The following is a 21,622-nucleotide window of genomic DNA, read 5'->3' on the forward strand; positions in this document are numbered from 1 at the left end:
TGCAGACTGCTAATCTGTTTAAACAGAAAATACAAGTTGTTTGTTTTGATTACCATCTGATAATTGTTGTTACAGATTCAATCTTGCAGGAGGGAAATCATAAAGGCGCTCCAAGTAAAACAGCCTGGATTTGTTCCGGGCACCGCGCAGACAGATTGCGGGATAAATCGTTTTAGACACAAGGGGGCGGGGCCGTGAGGGCGGGGCGGCCAGGGAAGAAGAGGAAGCTCTGTAAACTTCGATACTCATCATTCAAATCATGCTGTTCTTGTATTGACCGTTAGGTAATCATAATGGGCGTGCAGTCATCATTGAACGACTTAACAAGGGAAAGTAAAGGAGAAGTTTGATTGCCAAATAGATTATAATCACAAAAATAAAGCGATCTCAAACATTGCTGGCGAATATATCATAGTGATTGCTTTGTCGTTTGGTATTGTATTGATTAGCTGTAATGTGCCAAAAGACTATCGGAGAAAGAACATATATCTCTTTATTATATGTAATCAGTCCAATTTCCTTGATACTCAGACCATATGGATATCTGTTCATTGCATGGAGAAATACTGGTAATGTCGGAGTGTTCAAACCATTAATTACAATAAAGACAAGTGTCGCATCCAAGTCCAGCTAAAATATACCATTTTATAAGCAGAGTATCGGTATTTATATCTTTTTTTTTGGCAATCAGAGCTTTTGTTCGTACGGGTGTACATTTTGAAACTGATACACTTCTGTATGTTTTTATGCTTTGAGTGTTTTGGGAATAATGGTCTGATTACCTTCATGAACACCAAAATACCTCACAATCGTTCCTTTAATATGCAGCGTGTTCATTTTAACCTAATTGATATTTTTCTATTAATGTATGATAAAAATATTGCGGTTTTCGTAAGAACTTTTTAATACACTTTTTTTCATTGTATATATCTATAGGTCAGCGGTCCAGTAAGTCGATTGGTTTTAGAAATCACGTGGTATTGTTTTGGCGCCGTGCTTTAGCAAAAGATCAATCTGTAGAAAAATAAATCAAGATCGAAACTTAATTATATTTTGTTCAAGGACTCTTGAAAATGTAAAAATTAAAAATTCCGTAATATATTATCTGTTAATGAGTATGTACAAGTATTTCTCCTTAAAATAACTTGTCCGTCAAACAGTCATAAACCATGCAGGTACTCTATACAACGTTAGGCTGCATTAAAAAAATAGCAGTCCAATATATTTACGACTTTTGGATAAACTGCGGCCTTGAATGGAATTCATGTTAATCATGGAGGAACACTGCGTACATTACTTAACTGAAATGTCGTCCTGGAAATCTCCTTGTCAAAATCATTCATGACTTAATTCAGCTGTATACTTTGATCAGCTTGTTTTCATTCAAATGACATGCTAATTAGCCTAAAAAGATCCCAATGCGTAACACCTCTTCCGAGGTATTCCGAAAACCATAAGAGGTAAACCGAAGTATATAGCAACTTCCTTCCTACTCGTTTCTTGAAACAAAGATCAGACATCAATCAAAATGTAATAGAAAAGGTATGTCTATGGAACAATAGACATATTATTGAGTAACAGAGAAGTTATGTCTTTGAAACAAAAGATGGACATTGATTAACAACATGAAAAGGGTAGAAATATGGTACTCTGTCTCCTCTTTAACAGATAGTCGAACAGGCTACACTTTCTATTGAAACGAACCCTAAAACTATTAATTGTTATTTGAAAAAAAAAGTAAAAAAGAATACATGTATTGGGATTTGTTGCAGGCCTCATTCTTGTAGATAGAATTATATACATTTATAGAAGTCGCTGAGAAAAAAGCTTTTCTGTTTTTACCGTTCCAGGTAAATATCACTAATTCCAAAACTAGATGCTGAAATTTTCATGACTATTTATTTCGTTTGTCATCTCCCCAGGTCAATGATTTTGGAAGATGTTCGATTGTGAAAAAGAAGATTTTTAAGAAAACGCCTCTCTTTCTCGTCAGGTTAAAAGAGTATACGGGGTTATTGTATTGCAACCGACATGAAAGTACCTGGATGATAATCTTTAAAAATTGTGCAATGTGTTCAAACATCTTTCGAATGAATTCAAGATATCATATTTCAGTATAAATCCCTATATATAAGAAATCTAAAATCACCTCTAACAATTTCTCAAATAAAAAAGAGGGGACATGTCATTAATAAAGACCTTGCTAAAGTTTCTTTATTTCATACATTTTTATCGTTTTTTACTGATTTGCGAAAAAAAATTGTCATAAAATGCTGAACATTGGAAACTGGGACATGCAGAACAGAGCATATGATAAAAGTATGCTTGTTAAAGTTATGACCTCATCTTGAAATGTTTTCAATCACAAATGCATCCCACCACCGGCTCGAGATTGTGTGGATTTCAAGCAAATATTATATTCGAAATACAATTAAAGAAGCGGTTCAAGGTCCACTGGTTTGTGTCGTCCTGTATGTCTTGCAATGAATGGTCTTAGGTATATGGAATCACCGACAGAATATGTTCATGAACTTTGTCATTATGCAAAGGTCAACTTATCGTCTACATATTGTCAGGAGAGCCCTTACAGCATAAATTTAGAATGGTGATTTAGGACGCTATGATAATTCGGTAGTCTTCTTTTTCGAGTTCAGATTCCAAATTCGGTGAACGTCTTCATAATAGTTGCAACGTATACCTGAACATGCGCAACTTGGATCTATGTGGTTATAACGGAGTTACTTCAAAGCTTGGACTCGGGGCGAGGGAAATAGCGCGGTGGAGAAACACGGTGTGTTTCCGGAGACTCTAGGGCTAAGACTGAGATAATCAGACCTCTGTACCTTAACACTTACTATCACCCACCTACATCTTAATCACCTGGCGCCGTCCTAGCTCTGTATGTACCTGGGGCCATCCATCATAGTGGATGTACCAGTTTTGCAGTCAAGAATCCATCAGACACTTGCACATCAGGAACGGTTAAGAGAGAGAGAGAGAGAGAGAGAGAGAGAGAGAGAGAGAGAGAGAGAGAGAGAGAGAGAGAGAGAGAGAGAGAGAGTGCATCCACTAATTATGGAATGATTAATTACAGCAAACATAAAAGTCATTGTCTCGGCGTTTGTAATGAGGCCTTTAAGTTGTTGTTAAGCGTTTATGAGAGTAATGCATTTGGTTAATGTAGGTGCATGAATCTTCCTCTCTCTCCCTCCAGGCTGACAGGTATACCTGGATTCAGATGATTTAACCAATCAACAGCTACAGAGTCGTGTACACCTTGAATAACAGGCCAAACACGCGCCTTAATTAGGGAAATAGTAATGCATGGCAAAGAAAATTAGAGACAGAAATTTCAATTATTTGCAAACATCATGGTGTTGTGGTTGCACAAAAAGCAAGAAAATGGCCCCCAAATAGACGTATACGCTCTTTTTAACATCAAAAGTTCCCAGTGCAGCCAAGAAAACCTCCGAAAATAGATTTTATGATTTTGCCTTCCAAAGAGATTTACATAAGGTTTTGTAATGGCGTATGACCTTAATTATTGTGTCTGAGGAAATTCAGACTGTATGGTAAAGAAAAATATACTTTTCGATTTCCAAAGAGGACACAATCAATTGTTGTAGTGATGTAATATATTGGGTCAAGTTTAAACAATTTTCCAAATTGTTGATTTTTGTAATGTACATGTATGTGTCGTCCCCCCTTCTCTCTCTCTCTCTCTCTCTCTCTCTCTCTCTCTCTCTCTCTCTCTCTCTCTCTCTCTCTCACAGACTTAACCCTAAGCCAGTTTCAAGGGCATTGCTGGACAACATAAACTGGGAGAAATCATCAACTTAAATTTAAATGAATAAAAAGTTAAGAATCTAAAATGGCTATGATAATTAAATTTGTTGTTACAATTAAAAATTAACTCCTTTAAACCTTAATTCTACACAAGGCAACAGGGTAATTTTTTGCATTGTTCCCCACTTATTTTGGCTATGTATATTCATCATATGAATCTTATGTAGGAATATGAATTTTTAAAACAAACATTGAAAATAACACTGATATCTATAAAAAGATATATTTACAGAGTGAATCCGAAAAAATATCGATAAACTCCTCTAGAGACAATCGGAAGTACTCGAGAAAAAGGTCACGGCCCCAGCCCTTCTGAATGGGGAGGCCAATGACCCATAAATATCAAACAGACTTTAGGAAATATGTAAAACAATAAATTACAAAACATGAAGTGTTTTCATTAGGTAAATACGTCTTAATGACCTCGAAGTAGAATGCAACCTCACTGGAGAGAACTTTTCTAGTGGAGGCCAAATAATATTTAGTTTTCACATGATGCATTATAAGAGAAAATTCTCGCTTTTGAATGATGTTTGACGTAGCAAAAATATAAAAAAAATTGTTGATTAGTATTTTGACTTGTAATTTTAATTTTTTAATTTTCTTCAAACACATCCCATAAATGTCATCCAAGAAACACGTTTTCGAGAGACACGTAACTGAATTTTTATGTTCGAACTGAAGGCAACTGGTTGTCTTTAAGCATGACCTCTTTGTAAAGCCGAGAAACATTCAACAAATTAAAATTTCTGATTGACTTTTTTTCGTCATATTAATTTGAAGTGACGTGAATAACTTGTAGAGGCATGTTATTTCGTTTTGAAATATACTTGGAGATGACAATCTCATTAGCATGGTATTAATTACAAAATTTTCCCTACGTCCCTTGATTAAGTATAACATACTCTGACTGCCAAACGCAGTTCCATTTTCAGCCTGCAAAGTGACAGAACTAAACATTCTGACGAACATGATTTGCGCGTAATGATAATTACTGCTATATATAGAAATCCCAATCAAAGACCGGCATCTTCAGCTCTGACGGACGACTGTCATTCATTTTTTATCCCGCACTCTTGCTCCTCTCCGTCAAAGAGACGTGAGTCTTTAACTATGCATGTGAAGTTGCCCACCTTCCCTTGAAGACCGGCGCCTCTGGTTTTAGCTGATTTTTAATTTGTTAATTAGAACATAGCGGTGATCGGTACAATGCTCGCTGGTGGAAAACCCCAAACCGTCTTTAGGCCCGCCATTCCGTGAGCCCCCAGACCGACGAATCCAAATCCGCGGTACTGGTCCTATACTTCTGTAGATCAACCTGATTCCATACAGTGAAAAGTGACAGGTGATTTGTGCGGAAACCGCTAACATAGTAGTCCATGTTTGCTATTAAAAAATCTTTTTTATTAGGTATTCGACAATCTTATAATTAATGAGAACTTGCTCCAAAATTATGCACGTGGAGAAATTTATAAAGTTAAGAAGATACTGGGCGATAAAGTAAGACAATAATCATGAATCTCGCTCCAAAAGAAGTAGCTGGAATTTTAAAATGTTTTAGTGGAATTTCAAATTCTAAGTAAAGCAAATAAAATTACATTAAACACGATTCACCTGATATTGTTTCATGAATATTCATCACGCTATTAAGGTCATATATATATCTGGTGGTGAGTGTCAAAGAAAGAAATTGAAAATATTGTTTCCAATACATAGTGTCAGAATATCATTGCAAAAAATTCCTTTGAAATGACTTTTTGTATACTTGTATTCTAAGCACACGGGGTGAGACTTCGGACCGGAAGGGGTGCCACCTGTAGCTAAAGAAAATTTAAAGGCCAAAGAAATCATCCATTTAGGTGTTATAGTCCTACTGTTTTTCTCATCGGAACATGATTATTATATACCAATTAATACATGTACCAACTGTTCAACAGACTTACAATGGATATACCCGAATTTTATTGAACGGCTGATGAAGCAATCCAATTCATTTCTTTTTAAATAAGAATATTATTTCTATGTCACCTGTACTCTGATTCAAGTTCAAGTTCTTTATTCCAGGAAACAAATATCTCAGGTTATACATGTGAACAATGTCTGTATATACAAATCAATGTCAGTAAGTTAACGACACACAAAGTGTACATGATCAATTTTGATTATTCATATTAAGAGTTCGATGCTTGTTTGCATTAAAATATAAATATTTCCTCAAGTTACACAGTACTTAGGTGTTTGATGTAGATAGTAACGGTATCACGTGATAGACATGTTTGATGTAGAGAGTAACGGTATCACGTGATAGACATGTTTGATATAGATAGTAACGGTATCACGTGATAGACATGTTTGATATAGATAGTAACGGTATCACGTGATAGACATGTTTGATGTAGATAGTAACGGTATCACGTGATAGACATGTTTGATGTAGATAGTAACGGTATCACGTGATAGACATGTTTGATGTAGATAGTAACGGTATCACGTGATAGACATGTTTGACGTAGATAGTAACGGTATCACGTGATAGACATGGGTATATCCCTCTAACTATTTTTAGAATCGGTAGGACAACAAAGAAGTGCCTTTAAGCAAAATAGTCCCTATACTTGCAGAGTGTATATACATTTATTGGGACATTTTAAATCAGAATGCTTGACACATGTCAGAAAAGAGGATTTGCAATTTTTAAAACAAATGTCAAAATTGAATTATCATTTGAAGAAAAGAATTGAAATTGTTTGATGTACACCCTTTCCAAAACTGAGAAATTCCCTACTTTTACTTTCATTTTCAGAGTTTTTCAATACAGACGCATTTTGCTGGAAAACGAATCTGACTTCAAACCACGAAATTTTAACAGGAAAGAGACAATTTGATGAGCTTTCATTCAAGAGGTCCCTCGTTGCTGAACGAAAATTAGGGCCGGAGCTATGAACCATAACGTTAACATTACCGCCTATGGAAAATGCATTAGTGGACTATACCCATATTGAGCTCCATGCTGGTAAGGCATATTTCTTGTTGATTTGCAATTATTATGATAAACGTGCAATTTTCTTTTGTACATTTTCTCATTTATGTGAATAAACTAAATTTCCAACAAGTTCAACAAGTTTAATCATTTTAATAGCATATTTTCCAAGAAAATATCCATCACAACACCCCCCCCCCCCCCCCCCGGGATTTTCAAAAAACCAATTAAATTAAAGAATTTGTGATTTTAACTTGAATGTAATTTATTTTGAGTTTTTACATTTAAAAAAATGAAAATGTAGGCGTGTTTCTAATTATATATGAGTTTAGAAGACATTTTTATAAATTTTGAGACCAAATATCACTTCGGGTTTTTAGTGCGATCATTTCAAGCGAGCAAAAGTGAAAGTAGAAAAGCAGAAAGTTTCCGGTGAGGAAAAATACTTCATTCTAGCAGTGTCCAGCTATCTAAGATTAGTTTGCATTGTAAGGGAATTGTATTAGTGTCCGGTAGGTTCCAATTGTATATTTATGATGATAGATTTGCATTAAATTGGAGTAAATTGATTTGTCATGCATGTGACATGACTATGTACCGAAGATGTAGGTATGCACTCTTTAACCTGTAGAAGCCTACCATGTTGGTTAGTACTTTAAAATCCACAAAATCTATCTTTGTTTATCATAATCAAAATTTAATGAAATTATCAGTAATCATTTTAAGTAGATATTTACTAGTATTTATTTATTCATACTATTGAAAAAATAGATCAATATGTTGGGGTGGGGATTGATATTGAATGTTATTGGGGGGGGGGGGGGGGGTGTTGGTCTTTAGGCTGTATAGATGTGTTGTGCATGAAGATGTAGTTATTGTTGCCTATCTGTTCTCTCTTTCTGTATCTTTCCCCCTCTCTCTAATTCTCTCTGTCTCTCTCTCTGTCTGTCTCTCTCTGTCTGTCTGTCTGTCTGTCTGTCTCTCTCTCTCCTCTCTCTCTCTCTCTCTCTCTCTCTCTCTCTCTCTCTCTCTCTCTCTCTCTCTCAACATATGGCTGCTTTTGATATGGAATTGCAAATGTTGGGAATAGTGTTGGATAATGTAGAATTAATTAATTCAAAACATTTCATTTTAGATAACATGCAAATTGAAATGGAAGTCTTCTTCAGAGAATAAAAACACAACAATGAGCCACACTTGATGTAAGTAAAATTTATTTTTGTAACTTCACTCGTCCAAGTTTAAAAGAAGGAACCTATCAAAACTATATACCCTGCATGGCCAGTATTTTACATGCAGATAATTTAGAATATTATAGATACTGGGAAACTTTACATTGATTATACATATTTCACAGCCTTTGTGGGTATTTCTTGTTCTTCTGGATTTTGAACTTTAGTTAAATGTAGACTCTCTTCCACAGGATATGTCTTTTGATAATTTTTGTTAAATTTGTTACCATGGTAACAATATACAAGAGTAAAAGAAAAAATCCTTATTAGCAAGTTTCTTTTCCCTATGACATATATTTAATGAGTTAAGTCATGGTGCATTTGTTCCGAAATTAGGCTTAAATAAAAGTTCAGCAAATATTACACTTATATGAGTAAAAACAACTCATCACTATGACGTCATTATGACGTCATAGGTGAGGTAATCTCAAGCTAGCATCAAAATGGAGCAAAAACTGAAATGAGGGCCTCACATTATAGAGTCATATAACTTTATTATTTATAAACCAATACCTACATGTAATACCTTGATGGATAGGGAAATTCCTATACTTTTCTATTTTACCTTTTTGTGGTGTTTGAAAACAATTCTTTTTTGTAACTAAAGAAAAACTCATGATTTTTACGACAACAATTTTATAAAATCATACATAATTGAGCTTTTTCATAAGAATATGAACAAAATAAATTTGGTAAAATATTGAATGTTTATGTTTTACATGTATTTTAATCCTTGAGATTAAAGTTTCCTCAATTTATGCAATTTGAAGAGCATCGAGTGCCAATGAGCTATATGTTGTTTAGGTAAATTATGACTGGACTGTTTTTTCAAATTTCATGCATGTGTATCAATGCTGCAAAATCCATAGTTATGTATTGAATTTTTCCAAATTTGGAATCATGGTTCTTTATAGTGTCTAGAGTGAATATATAAGCTAAGAATTGTAAATTACCACAATGACTGTTTTACATGTTTGACGTAGATAGTAACGGTATCACGTGATAGACATGTTTGATGTAGATAGTAACGGTGTCACGTGAAAGCATGTTTGATGTAGAGAGTAACGGTATCACGTGATAGACATGTTTGATGTAGATAGTAACGGTATCACGTGATAGACATGTTTGATGTAGATAGTAATGGTATCACGTGATAGACATGTTTGATGTAGATAATAACGGTATCACGTGATAGACACTTGGTTTTAGCGGGTTATCTGAAGGAAGTGTTTTTTAGTAGACTTTTCTCTTATGAAACTACAAAGTGCTTGACAAAAAAGTAAAAAATGTCATTCATCTTCAATCTCATTTATGTTGCAAAAATTTGTTATGTTTACTTGTATGGCAGTATAAGTGTAATTATATTTTGTATGCATTAAGGAGAGGCTAATCTAATTTATTACAACTTGTATCCAACATTTTTGACAAAAGTTAACAAATATGTTCAATTTATTTCTTTGTGTCATACAACTCATCTGAATACATATAAATAATATAATGTACACGTATTAAGACATTACATAAATTACAGTCGGCGAATTGACAGAAATTCATAATACTATGTAGTATATATGTTTCAGATTTTGATACTATGCATATGCTTACGATGATAAGATCTTAGTTTCACAGCTTGTAACACAAATTTTTCCTTAATTATCAAATTCTTTTGTATAACACAAAGTAACATAACTAGTTTATTCATATTCCGTTTTAAATAATTAAAACAAACCTCTTGATATATTTCTGTTTTAATTCCTCAAAATAAACACTTAAAAAGGGGATAGATATCTTCTTTGGATCAAAACAGATTTGCACTCCTAATATGGGTTAATATGGCTTTATATTTACCACGCAGTATAGCAGTTCAAATAAGGGTTATATTTCATTGGAGTAACTGATCAGACCTTGAGAGAGAATATATAAGGAATTCCTGTATAATGTCAAGCTAAGTTTCTCCAGAAAACTCTAACAAAAATCTCACAGACATGGTCCCCACTGCTCTCTGTAATTAATCTGATTAATGTGTCGCTATTGGACTCGTTAATGCAGATTGCGTATCAAATTACGGATCAAGGACCATTGTTATATTAAACGAACGCTCGTTTAGCATGTCGATATTCCAGATTAACAAATCAACAGGGGAAAATAATGTTTTGAAAATTTCTCCACACCGGAAGTGAGTTATGGCGGACATGTACAAATCGTTTACATCGAAGATAGAATTTCCTGCCAGGAAAAGTTCTCTAGACCAAAACAAAGCTCGTTCTGATATTTGGAACAGCATATTAGTTTCAATACACAATCAACGAACAATGAAAAATTATTATTCAATAAATCAGGTTTTGACAGGAGTTCGAGCGGCAGCAGGACTCCCTTGAAACCAAAACATGATATGAATTTGGATTTGTATGTGATCTCATTTAAAGAAATAGCCGCGTTGGATGACTACAGAAACCATAATCTCCTTCACATATAAATGAAGTAATTCAGGAACTAAATTCGTTTAATTCTTTTCAATCTGCCGTCCGTTTTGGAGAACAATCTTTTACGGGTTACCTAACACTCAATTATTACAAACAAACCCTAGCCTGCTGCCGGTACGTCCAAAGCTATCGCTAGTCTTAATGAAGCTTTCTCCGGCGGCGTTTACAAGACTTAGATGCAAGACAGGCAGTCAATTTTCCCCGACAGTAACGATTTCATTCGCAAATCTCTCCAACTTCCCATTCTAAAAGAACACGAGAGGTCTTTTACTAAATTTGACGCGATATGAAATTGAATTAGAAAACCGCTACTCACTTCAGTTAAAAACTGGCATTTAGATCTTGTACTGACGGACGAGGGAATGAAATGGCCAAAATCAGGCAAACACTCAACCGGTTTTGGAATTGCTTTCTTATGAGTTTCTGTTTTCATTGGGAAAAAAGAAGTTCGTTCCGTCTCTTGTAATCAAAAAGCAGTGAAAGCCCGGGTTTATGGCTACCCATTCTTAGAGGTCCTTTGGTGAAGCACTCGAAATGGGAAAAAGAGGACGTTTACAAAAGTTATAGGTCTAAGCAAAGAATTATCTGTTTCATTTTTTGGACTAAAACAACGTCACAATTAAAGACCGACGTATTCTATAAACCCTAACCCTGGTAAGGATAAACAAAGATCACCATGTAATCATTTCCGCTTGCCTGGTCACAATAATTTGATATGCAAATCCTCGCTTTTTAATGGTTTTTATTCATCTTTTCATATATTCAATTTTACCTACATGGATGTAAGCATCACTGCCTGCAATCAAAAGTCAACTGATAATAAGTATTAATAAATTAGTGGAACAAATTAAGAGAGGTTTAAAGACATTAAACTTAAAAGACATTAGTTTGCTCTAGTTTTATTTTTTTCGTACCCTCCTTCCCTCGTGACATTTTGTATATTTATATTTATCTTGTGGGGATGATTTGTTAATATTTAAAATCTTCGATCTTTCAAACAGTTGATAAAGAAAGACAGAAAACCTTAAGCTATCTCTTCTGCACGACTTAATAACTGCAGACCAGGAAACATCGGTGGATCAATTATTCACGCATTATACAAATAAAGATTCCAAAAACTGAAGGTCACGCAAAACGAATAGCGACCACTGTTGTTGCTCTTTAATTAGGCGGTAATTAAGAGAAAAAAAAGTGTCAAGTGCACAACAATATAAAGGAACATCCCCAAGGGTGAATAAATATCTGTCGCCAACGAGCTTTTCTCCAGAAGTGCGGATTCACAATTAACCATGTCATTTTATAGTCGTCACACGAACTTGTCAATCAGGAATTATTTTAGATTCGAAAAAAAACCCACCAAAACAAAGGAAACACACAGGTATCCATTAAAATGGATATACATGTATAACTGTATATACATGTGTATATATATACAGTATACTGTTTACATCAACTCCAGAACTTTGTGGCCGAATGTTTGTATAAATATCATTTACAGAAGTTTTTTTTATCAACAACAATAATTTTTAGTTACACATGTTTCCGTGCAACAATCAGAATTAATTTTGTACAATAGTTAACACAATTTTTCAAAGAATTTTTAAATATAACTTAATCATTTTGACACATGTTTCAAATAGATTCTATGTCAAATAAAAATAATGATCAAAAGAAATAAACATAGTTAAGGGAAAGTAGAGCTCGGAGTTAGTTGTGATGGTGACATGGGGGAACCTGACGCGCATGGCTGACTTATCACTGAAAGGTCAAGGTTAGTTTTAATTTAAGACAGAATGGAGGATCACAGAAAATTTACAATTACAAAATATCAAAGGAAGCAATGCTCGGTACGCTCATGGCTCGGTCATGAAAGATTCAACACTGAGACCGAGCATAAGATACAAATAAAAAACCTCCCAAACAAAAAAGGTTCTCACACAAAGTCGCCTCTCTCCTATCTTATAATCTGAAAAGGAAGTCGTCAAGTTGTGTACTTTTGGAACGAGCTGGTGCTGTTATGAAATTGAATGTTGGTACTCAGGGGAAAGTAAATCCTGGCAGAACAATTTTAATCGTGATCTGTTCGTGGATGGAACAGTAAATTGTAGTATTTCTTCTTCCTGATATTACATTTTGGGGTGACGTAAAAGATATAGATGTATGAGTAACGCAATTCTTGGTTCGAATTTATAATCAGTAATTTAAAAACGATTATAAACTTGTCTATAAATAACTTATTCCATGCAAACTTTGACCAATTTTAGCTTAAAACTATTTCAATTATGATGGTCTATTTTTTTGCCATGGATTCCATTATTGTCAACCCAATATTGAGACAATCGGAAGCCCTCGCGTCTCAATGTAAATTCTGATGAAGTGATTCATCAGAGCAAAGCCTTTTATTCCGTGTATTAATATCCGGGAACTGAAGAGCCAGGATGAGCACTCAAAGAGCGGGAGTTTGTCTCACATTATTTAATAAATAGGTCATTCCCAAACTCTCCCAACGTTTACAACTGTTGGTTATCAGAACAGTGGACCATTGCACTCAATCATAACACGTCTCTAGTATTGATAGACTTCTCCCGGTATGTTTACTAAATATGTTGTCAAAGAACGCGTCCTTAACTATACATGCATTCTTCAAAACCCGCTTCATTTCCGACATCGACAGTGTTTATAAGTACCGGGTTAGCCAGACGGATATTGCCAGAACTTCACAAATAGAACTATTGACCCATCCATTGTATAGTCCAAGCGACCGAGTACTCTCCTTTATCGGGGAAGGGACACATTGAACGCATTATAACTACTCAACATCTGCCTCATCGCAGTCTAATCGGATCAAAATGAATAAAGAGTTTAAAATCTAGTGTGTACATCCTTTGGGAAGACTTCCTGTAAACGTATTAATGGATGCTATGTATTTTCTGAATACATAGAGTCGCCAAAAACAACCCTTGTACCGTGGCGTCTTTTACAACCGGACATCTCAACAATCTATTTGAATGTGTTCGATTGTTCATCAGAGAATTATAAGCTATACTTGGTTCGGATTTCCTCTATTGTTTACCATGTGTACCTTGTAAACAAGTACCAAATCTGACTCAAGTGCCTATGGATTGTGTAAGTAAGAGAGCAATAAATGTTACGGTCACCATTATTTATTTATTGTTTTTGTAGGGGGGAGGGGGTTAAAAATAAAGACTGTTGATATGTTTAGTTATAGATGTTATTATCACATTTGTCTTTATATAATTTAAAATTGAAAATCTTTATGGAAATTTTCATAGAACAATAAAACTTGATTGACAGAATAAAGCTTTTAACAGAGATGTATAACGAATCTTCAATAAAATAAATTATCTGCAATGATTCAAGAATCTATGTTTAATTTCATTCACATCGTCTTGAAATAAAAAAGATGAAAACGCAAATATATTTTATTACGTAAGGACGTTGTTTACTCAGGGTTTGAGTTCTCAAAAGTTTATTGTCATGATTAAAATTTGTTCTAAACACTAAAAGTATTTATGAAATGAATTATTATTGACAAACCATTCGATATTTTTATTATATTAGGCTCAAACAAAGTTGGACTTTTAGCAAAAACAGAGGAAATTCTGACTAAACTTTTCACTGAAATATTTTTGGTTGTACTGTAATATTCAAAGTAAAGATTTTATTTGTTAGTCAACATAATTTTGCATATTTTCTGTAGGTTTTATCTCACTTTTTCGTTTAGCTATTCGAATGACTCACACTACAAAAATATCAAAAAATGCTAAAAACGATAAAAAGACCATATCGCAAAATTCTGATCATTGACCTCATATAACTTTTATGCTTGTAGAGTAAGGTCAATATACCTAGTTTAATGCTGTAAATTTTTTACTATTCTCATCATTCATTTTTTTTTTTTTTATAGAATTGAATCAAAAAAGGGTAGGAATTTGAAAACTGATAGAGGAAATTCGGACTGTAATATTATGAAAACTTTATGCTTTGTGTCTGTATAGTGTCACTGCCATTCATAAACTGTATTTCATTTTAAAAGAGTTTAGTAATTATACCCGCACTTTCTAAAGAAAGTTCGGGTATATTGTTGTTACCCTGTTCCGTCCGTCCGTCCGTCTGTCACATTTTACTTTCTCAAACTGCTCTTACATCTTATAAACCAGCAAACTGAAATCTTGGAGTTTGATTTGGGGTATCATGTTGTTTTGTAAAAAGGTTTCAAAAATTCTCTGTTAGTCCTGGGGGTCAAATAATTGGTAAAAAATGACGTTTTTTCACAAAAAACCTTCTTCCTCGAACTCCTCCTACATTTTCAAAAGTAGACAAATCATCTTTTGGAATATGTTTTAGGGTATCCTATAGATGCGCAATAAGGTTTTGGAATTTTCAATTTTGTCCTGGGGGTCATTTAATGGCTAAAAAATGACGTTTTTTTACAAAAAAACTGGTTTAAAAAACGTCATTTTTTTTAAGCAGTAGCCAAATGATCTTCTAGAATATGATTGGGGGTGTCATATTGAGGCATGATCAGGTTCCAGAATTTTTTTTTTAATTAAGGGGATCAGTGGGCAACAAAAAATGACGTTTTTTGGCAAAAAAAATATGGTTCCCAGAACTCCTCTTACAACTTTTGGAGTAGCTACGTCATCTCTTGGGATATAATTGGGGCTGTCCTATAGATGTGCAATAAGGTTTTAAAAATTTAAATTTCATCCTGGGAGTCAAATAGTACTTAGCAGAAAATTGACGTTTATCACTAAAAAAACAAACATTGATCCAAGAGCTCCTCTTATGATTTAATGGATAGACAATCATATCTTGGGATATGATAGGGACTGTTCTATAGATGTGCAGTAAGGTTTTCAAAATTTAAATTTCATCCAGGGAGTCAAAATGTAGCAGAAAATTGACATTTATCAGTTAAAAAAAAACATAGATCCTAGAACTCCTTTTATGATTTAATGGATAGACACATCATATCTCGGGATATGAAAGGAACTGTTCCATAGATGTGCATTACGGTTTTGAAAAATTAAATTGAACCCTGAGGCGCATTACCTACCGGTACATACCTTTTGATGCCCTTTAAGGATCAAGAATATATATGGTTAAGGGGTGGGGATCTCAACCGTTTTCGAGATATTCGTGCACTTCCTGTTCAAGGGGGGTCATGACCACCCCCGGGGCCCATGACCTACATACCGTTTGATGCCCCTTGACACAAGGAACGAGAATATATATGGTTTAAGGGTGGGGATCTCAGTTGTTTTGAAGATATTAAGGGACTTGCTGTTTGAGGGCGTCAGGACCACCCACAGGGCCCATGACCTACATAACATTTGATGCCCCTTGACATCAGAAACATGAATATATATGGTTTAGGGGTCATGATTATAACAGTTTCTGAGATGTATGGTAATTTCAAATTCCTGGGGGGTGGGGATGACCCCAGGGGTCAGATCTAATAAACCCTATATATTGCCAGTAACAGCCAATATATGATTATGAAAACCCTATATTATTATCTTTGTCCGTTTTCAAGTTACCATTTACAATAGAGTCTATGATTCTTCCTACAAGGTTCAATGTTAGACCCCACACCCTTTTGACACCCCCCTCCCCCCCCCCTTCCCCCGAAAAGTGGTTGTCTAACCCAAAATGAGAAAAATCAAACCAGGGTGCACAACTAGATTTGCAGGCCTATCATATCCTAGAGTTTTGTACAATTATGTTCAGCCATCTCTGAGAAACAAGTTCAGAGCGGGAAAGAAGAAAAAGAAGATGAAGAATATATACATGTATTAAGAACCGTACAAAAACAATAAGTCTCCAAACTTCATTCAGGAGACTTAATAATTAATAAAGATTAAATAGAGATAGGATCATCAAACATCAATAATTTAAAGATAATTGACAATTTCTGATTCTAAGGGGGTCAGGATGACCCCTTAGGGTCATGACTTACATGCCATAATGATCTGATGCGCCTGCATGACCTAAGGAGGAATAATATCTTTGGATTAAGGTGGGGATCTCAATGGTTTTTATGATATTTGATAATTTCAGGAAGAGCACTTGGGATCATGACCTACATACCATCTTAAATGCCTTGAACAAAGAAACAATAATATAATATGTACATGATATATGATTCAATTTAAGGTAACTCCGTACCTATAAAATTATGGGTTCAAAGTTAAAAAAATTAACTTTTTTTAACTTATTGGACTTGAATTTCATCAAAAAATAAATAAAATAAATATGTATCCATACTATTTAAGATGTAAGGTAATAAAAACCAAATGCTGAAATTATCATCTGAAAATCACGCTTTTTTTGTTTAAAAATTAAATATAAGTGGATGGATACTTGTTTGTCTATTTAAATTCCATTGCTTACTATGCCAGAAAACTAAAATTAATTTAAAAAAAAAGAAAAAATTGTTTACATTAGAAAAAATATAGCATTTAGATATATCACTTAGATGACAATAGAAAAGAGTTATTTCCCTTTGTCATTATTGAATTATGTGGAATATAAGGATGAAAAACGCTTATTAAATATCTCCAAGTAAACAATGATTTCAGTTTTTGATGTGCACCTATAATAACATAGAAATTACAAATCTACTTGCAAGAATTTTAATGATTTCATGGTTTATGTAAAATGTATGACGTCACAGGAGGGTGGATTTACTTTAAGAACCCAGATATAGATCAATCATCTGTTTTGTAATACTTCCTATGTATATATACATGTACATGTATTAGTTTGTGTTTTGTTCTATACTATTCATGTTCATGACTGTAGTATGGCTTAGTCTTATTTTAGATTACATTAAAAAATTGTCAAATATATAACTTGGAACCCCCACTCCCAAACAAACTCAAATATAAACTGTTCTCCCCCCCCCCCCCTTCCTTGTCGAATAATCTATTAAAATCAAAATATAATTTGGGTGTCTAAAAACTTTTATAAACTGGTAAAAAATGTTATTCTTAAAAAAGGGGGGGGGGGGGATGGGGGGGGGGGTTTAAAGACAACACCTGGGGGTCATTAATGTACTTTACACCAGTTGATGCATCATAATGACTTTAGAAGATATTTTGTATTTTCCTGTTTCGTGGGGTCAGAACAGTCCCATAAGGTCATGACCTACATTGTATTTGATGCATTATAATACATTAAGAAAGAAATACTCCTTCCTTCCTATTATTACTCATATAAAAAATATAAGTGTCTACACTTACTTACATATGTAATACACAAATTTAATAAGAAATTGTTTATACAGGGTCAATATGGGGTCAACTCAACAGTGCATGCAGTCTGACAAATGAAAAAAATAACTTTTGCAACTAAAATGACAGAAACTTTACAAATGCGATAGGATAGGTAACGATGATAAGCTTATTTAAATATTAAAAGATGATGATACAGTATGCTGCCAAAGGGAGATTACATTTAGAAAGTGAAAGTAGAACTTATATACATGTGTATGTATGCTGGCAGGAATCCCATGCTGGCATCTTATTATATTGTGCTACTGCTACTACATGTATTATGCTTACCTAAATTGGTCAACATCATAATGATAATCCAATTAAAACACAATAATGAATTCCTTTAGCTGATCTTAACTACCGTAATCCTTTTCTGCATACGGAAAACACAGACAATGAGACATGTATGTATGGGTGTTGCTAAAACGCGGAACGGTAAACGGAATTGTGAAACATTAACATGATTAAACGAGCAAATTAGCTATAACTTTTTACTTATTTCTCTTATATGGTATTGCTGGCATATTAACGTAACGTACGCAGTTAGTGAAAGCGTTTTATGCGTGTTTTGAGTATTTTTATATTATTTTCAAATATGATGTACATGTATATACTTACATCAAAATTGAATTTTCGGTGTTCTAGACGATCTTTTATCATACAGACGATACAGTATCATTGAGATGGAAGAAAAAAACTGTAGGACTGACGACATTAAAAAATTAAAATACAGTAAACATTAAAATACCCGGTAATTTGTGAAACTAGTAATTTGTGAAACTAGTATTTTTAGCAATGCAATTTTGTTTACGTTTGCATTACAAAGCATGCAGTTGTTTATTCCAGCAGCTATATACATATGATCCGAATAGAGAGCTCTAGACGTTGCCTGGTTTGATTTTCCGATTATATATTGGGACTATAGTCTGTCGATCCCAAAATATTCATGCAGCACATTTGGACGATTTATAATGGAAAATGTTGACATCTTTTCTCCATTTGGAAGTCACTCAGAAGACCTTGCACAATTTTTCAACACTATCATCCGGGTCTGTTAAAATGCAAAACCCCGTAGACTTCTTTATTTTTAGCTGTGTATTTATACCAGCTGATAAGCTAGAGAGGACGTTTTAAAGAAAGAATAATGAGAATGTTTAATGCTTCTAAAAGAGAATCGCTTGAACCCTGAGGTATATATAAATATACAGCAAAAAGTGAATCGAGGATATTTTGGGACAGAATATAGTGGTCAATGCATGTACTGTTAATTTTGAGGAAATAAATATTCTTGAATAAATAATCTAATATTGCTAATCTTTCAAAAAAAATTAAAAAGGTACATAAAGTATATCGTTTTAGCATACATAACAAATCTATGAGGTAAATAACATTATAGATAAGATTTTCCGTTTTCCTTCCGTTCCGTTTTCCGTTCCGCGTTTTAGCAACACCCATGTATGTATACACGTGAACCCATCTGGGTAAAACTAGTACCCGCTAATGAGACATGCAAACCTGTGTTGTGTACGTAACTTCAGACAAAGATCAGTCATTTGTAACATGCATGTATTTTTATGACCTATTCTTCAAATCCACTTGCACTATTTTATTAGATAAATAACAGCTTTTAGGTGGTGCAGGACACCTGCATATTGTGATGTACATGTATACTTCCTATTGAGATAAACAATAAAGTATGTTGAATATTGATTAAATATTTACCCCCCAAATAATGTTACCTAACATTGAAGCGCAATGGGTTAGAGCGTTTACATGTCTGTAAGAGCATTGGGGTCCAAGGTGTATTTTTGGTAATTTACGAATTTTCATGGGGAGGGGGGGGGGGGTCTGGACCCCTCACTCCCACCCCTTCTCTAAATCTGTGCACACGATGATGTTCCTGTAGGCACACAGAAGCAAATCTAAAACCGGCAACCGTCACGGGGAGGGGGCATAACTTAATTTTTAATTTTGTTTGTAATAATTATATAGACCATTATACTTCCTATGACATAAAATGTTAAGATTATTGATTAACTGAAAATTCACTGCAAACAGGTCTACCCCAAATTGCACATAAAGTGCTGCTCATGTCACGATGTGTATTATCATATGGGCAGGGATCTCATCCTTCAGTTATGAAAATTATAATTTTTAAATGTATTACCGGAGTTTGCATGTAGCCTTCATTTTTAATTAAACTGGTACAAAACAGTGTTATTTAGGGGCAAACACATGGTGCGGGTATTACTGTCTAATGACAGCATCTAGTTTGTATTATTTTCACAATTACGAAAATTTCAATCCTAGTGTAAACATTTTTCGGACTTTTCTTAAATTTTCAAAAAATATTCAATGGCCATTATATTAAAAAGTAGGTCATTGACCTACTTTTTTGAAAGTGAAAAATAGCACTACCATGATAGGTTTTTAACAAACAAAAGATGGTTTTTCATTATCATCAGTGGGATTTTTTTTTCATTCTGAGTAAACGTGTACCTAAATGTAAGAAAACATTATCCTGACATAAAATGATTGTATGTTAAAATCCTCTCTGATGCCTTCAGTGCAGCAAGTGCACATAACCCCCGAGATGATTCTAACTATGTTAATAGATCAAGTGACATTCAGTAACGTTGTTTCGTCTACCGCTGAGATCGGACGATCGTGCTGTGGGCCGGTTTACTGCCTTGACGACAATTTTACGGTTTCTCCACGTGTTGTACACTGTTACAGACGCCTTCCGTCTGGTGTCACAATGCGCGCGCACACTTCATCCTGTCCTTGTGGCGCTTTACACATTTAATGGAATCCTAATAGTGCTAGCATTATAACGGTCTGATATTGGATCATTCGAACTATGACATATGGTGTGGGTTTTGGCATGAATTTTTCCATTAATGATAAACTTTATGGTGAAATTTGCTCATTTTAGTGGCCTAATGTTATTCACGCTAATATGCAAGTTCCATAATAACAAAACAAGAAGTAAAACAAAACGAAACAAAGAAGAAGAAAAAAAGTGTGTATCTCGCGTTTATAGACGTTTTTATAACGTATGCAGGTATTTGACATGATGACCTTTATTTTTATAGCATATCTACGCCAGAGTATTGAGATTGCTACTGACGCATAATCTATTTACATCATTTGATCACTTTAATCATATTTCAACGCACTACTCTTTTTTTACTCTTCGGAGATCTTGATTAACCACTAACCACTTTCCCTCAGTGCTATCGCTGGAGGAATATAAGTAGCGAGTGTTGCTATTTATAGTTTTACTGCGTGTGACATATTCGTTCGTATCTTGGCGGTCTCCTGCCGTGCAGTGGTAATAAGACGACACCTCGAACCCAATTACCCATCGTCAACAGATGACGTAATTAGAATCGGATTTTATCGACAGTCTACACAGTAAGACGATACGAGAATCAGAGACTGGTCCGTGCCAGATCATCCAATGGTCGCCATCTTTAATCAGGTGTGATAACGCCATATGCAGAATCTGCGTGTGACGTTGTTTGCATTCGTAAGATTGTTATTTTCTTTTGTTTGTAAGTGTGCTGTAAGAGTCATGGGAAAGGGGGACAAAATTATTATTTTGTTGCTCAATTATAAAAAGGATTGGAACAAAAATCGTCATGCCACTATTCAATCGTGTAGATCAGCCGGGTAATTCATCTGTAACAGCCCATCCATAATATTGTCAGACATTTTCTAAGGCCCGGCCCGCTCAGCAGACAACAATTACCGTTAGATTCCCCGAATCAAAGAGTT

The sequence above is a fragment of the Crassostrea angulata genome, chromosome 3 (genome assembly GCF_025612915.1).
Source record: "Crassostrea angulata isolate pt1a10 chromosome 3, ASM2561291v2, whole genome shotgun sequence".
Lineage (NCBI taxonomy): Eukaryota > Metazoa > Mollusca > Bivalvia > Ostreida > Ostreidae > Magallana > Magallana angulata.